The sequence below is a fragment of the Orycteropus afer genome, unplaced genomic scaffold, assembly GCF_000298275.1.
Source record: "Orycteropus afer afer isolate SDZICR_OR568_19922 unplaced genomic scaffold, OryAfe1.0 scaffold00345, whole genome shotgun sequence".
In the NCBI taxonomy this organism is placed as follows: Eukaryota; Metazoa; Chordata; class Mammalia; order Tubulidentata; family Orycteropodidae; genus Orycteropus; species Orycteropus afer.
In genome coordinates, this window is record NW_006921932.1 from 2,932,332 (window position 1) to 2,935,923 (window position 3,592).

The 3,592-nt window shown below is 41.6% G+C and overlaps 1 protein-coding gene across 1 annotated transcript in view; it reads left to right on the plus strand.

The window, feature by feature from the left end:
* Positions 1–3,592, plus strand: part of FOCAD (focadhesin) — a 502,178-nt gene that overhangs the window by 381,991 nt on the left and 116,595 nt on the right. The window lies entirely within an intron of this gene.

A 3,592-nucleotide genomic window follows, 5' to 3' on the forward strand; every position in this document is an offset into this window, starting at 1 on the left:
GACGTCATTGTATTTAGATCTCTTTTAACTGTTTGTGAAGAGCAGCCAAGGGTGGTTCAGGCTCTTCTTGGTGGTTTTTTATCATTGGCCCATTGGTGGAGAAGGAAAAAGTGGCTCTCGCTCAGTAAGTGAAGTCGCAGGAGGTGTGGGTGTAGTTGTGCTTTATGAGGACTGTTGTTATCTCCCACTCAGTTAGACACAAATTATAATTGAATAACCGTCAAAAAACTAAAAGCCTATGGATGAAAAACACCCCATGTAGTCACACAGGAACAGTAACCAACAAAAGAAGAAGAAAAAGCAAACCTGCAATATCTGGGGATAGGGCACTAAGAAGAAGAAATAAAAAAAAGTAGGAAGGAGAATAATAAATGAAGAAAAAAACACGAAGAATGCAAAAAGAAAAACAAGGAATGGGGTTAGTCATGAGAAAAAAAAAAGGGGGGGTGAAAAGGAAAAAAAAAAACAAACCTTAAGTTGGTGGGGGCAGAATTTCAACCAGGCACAGGGAAAAGAAAGAAAATGCTGAAAACTAGGACCTGGTAGGGGAAGATTAAGAATAATAATAAAAAGGACAAAAGTGTTAATAATATTAGTTGGTTTGAAATGGACAAATACAAGCAAACTAATCACCGGGAAAAAAAAAAGCGAAAAAGAAAAAAAAAGGAAAAATCGGTGGAGGACTGGGTAGGGCACCCAGGCTCTGTCTGAGCACACAGACTGTGATGGAGTTCCTGTTGGCCCAAAAGGTAGGTGGGAGTGGGATGGCCACACCTTCGTTCACCAAGCGGATGTAGGGTGTAGTAACAAGAAGAATGTCGTACCTTTTCAGTCTTGCAGGCCCCGAGTGTCCTTGGGGTTGCTGGAAAGCAGAACGTGTTCTTAAGCCCCAGAAATCTGCGAGAGCGCTGTCTGAATATCCAAAATAGTCAAGCCGCTTTTTAAACCTACAAAATGGCGGCGTCCTTCGGACTGGCAAAAGTCCACAGCTCAGCCTACCTTTCTCTTCACCTTCTCCGTTTTTTCCCCAGCCACGGTGCACAGTCCTCCGTGCAGACCCTGGCTAGCAGGGTGATTTTGGGGTTAATTCTTAGGTCCTCCTACCACTCAGGAATCTCCAAGCCGTGTCGTCTGTGCCGTCAGGGTCGCTCAGGTTGCTGCCAGACTGCAGCTCCGTGTGTTTCCTTTTTTGGTATTTTCACTCAAATTCTTCTGCTAGTTGGTGTTTAGCCCACTTTTGTATCCTTCCCTTCAAGGCTTAGGGGTCCAAGATTATCTTCTATGTCTGTGTTAATTGGTTTCCCTTTTCTTTGTTGAAGAGGGTCTGTGCAGTCCTTCTGCCTAGTCCACCATCTTGCCGGAACTCGTCCCAAATCACAATTGAAAAAAAAAAAATCGGGAAAGATATGTATCAGATTTGTATCCTTTCACCATACTTTCTCAATCTGCGGAGCAAATACTCCAAGAAGCTAGACTATCAGAAGAACAGTGAGGCATCAGGATTGGAGGAAGTCTTATTAACAACCTGTGATATACAGATGACACAACTTTGCGTACTGAAAATGAAAAGGTCATGAAGCACTTATTGATAAAATTCAAAGACTGCATCTTTCAGTATGGATTGCATCTCAACAGAAAGAAAACACAAATTCTCATAACTGTACAAGTAAGCAACATCATGATCAACAGAGAAAATATTGAAGTTATCAAGAATTTCATTTTACTTGGAACCATAATTAATGCCCATGGAAGCAACAGTCAAGAAAACCAGCATTGGGCAAATCTGCTGCAAAACACCTTTCGAAAATGTTAAAAAGCAAAACTGTCACTTTGAGTATGAAGGTGTGTGGTTGACTGAAGCTATGGTGTGTGCAAGCTGGACAATGAGTATGTAGGACTGAAGAATTGATGCCTTTGAATTAAGGTGTTGGCGAAGGATATTGAATACACCATAGACTGGCAGAAGAAAGAACAAACATGTCTTAGAAGAAATACAGCTGAAATGCTCCTTAGAGATCATTTTGTGAGAATAATAACTTTATCTCATGAACTTTGGGCATGTTACTGGAAAAGGACATCATACTTGTTAAAGCAGAAGATCAACAAAAAAGAGGAAGAGCCCAGCAAGATGGATTAACACAGCGGCTACAACAATAGACTCAAACAGAGGAATGATTATGAGGATGACACAGGTCCAGGCAGTGTTTCATTCTGTTGTACGTAGGGTTACTATTAGTTGGAACTGACTCAACATAACAACTAACCATAAAACCAAACCCACTGCCATAGAGTCAATTCCAACTCATAGCAACCCTTTAGGACAGGGTAGAACTGCTCCATAGAGTCTCAAAGGCTGTAAATCTTTGCAGAAGCAGATTGCCTCATCTTTGTCTGGGGAAGTGGCTAATTGGTTCCAACCACTGATCTTTTGGTTAGCAGCCCAGTGTTTTAACCACTATGCCACCAGAGTTCCTATAACAACAATGGTAGTTAATATTTGTTACGAGGTATTGTGTTAAAATAAACACTTTACCACATTCTTTAATATGCTCTAATACTTTGAAATAGTTACATTTTACAATGAAGAATCTGAAGCTTAGAAAAGTAAAATAACTTGCCCAAATTTGCACACCTGATAAGTAGAAATATCGTTAGACTGAAGCAGTCTGACTCTCAAGCCCACATCCTTAACCCTTCAAGCTGCATTACTTTCTTCTCTATAGATATATATTTTTTCTTCCATATAACCCACCCTCCAAATCCAAACCCAATGCCATCATTCAGTTCCCACCCACAGCAACCCTATCAGAAAGAGTAGAACTACCCCATAGGGTTTCTAAGGCTATAAATCTTTGCAGAAGCAAACTGCCTCATCTTTTTCCCACAGAGCAGCTTAACCATTGAGCCACCAAACACAGAGCTCCTCAGAACACACCCTAGAACTCTAAAATTAGAAAAAGACAACCAGTTGAAAAATGGACAGAATAGACAATTCAAACAGTAAACATGTGAAAAGATACTGAATCTCATTTGTCAATAGTGAAATGATAATTAAAACTAAATTGTGATAATATTCCATACCCACTAGACATAAAACTCGACAATTCCAAATTTTGGTGAGTAACTCTTATTTACTGCTGGTGGGAATATAAACTGGCACAACCACATCATTACTGTGATAGTTGGAGCTGTGTGTCAACTTGGCTGGACCCCAGTTCTGTGTGGTTGTTCCCATGATGGGATCAGATGACTGTGTTCTGAGTGGCCAGTCTGCCCAAGGGGAGTTTCCCTAGGGGTGTGGCCTGCTTCCAAGGTAACCAGGGACATCCTGGGAAGAGACACATTCTTTGAAGGATTGGAACCCTGGTGTGCGGACTACAGACTTCCGTGAGTGAGCAGCCCACCGCTAGGCCTGGAGATCTTAGATTCGTCTTTTGTTGGAGTTAACAACCAGTGTACTGCCTGCCAGCCTTGAATTTCTCGGCCCCCTGCGTTTACGGAAGCTAAGGCTGCCACCAGCCCGTTTCCTCCAGAGACTTGGACTTGTCGGCTTCTATACGCTTTGTGAGCCATTTTCCTAAGATAAATTTCT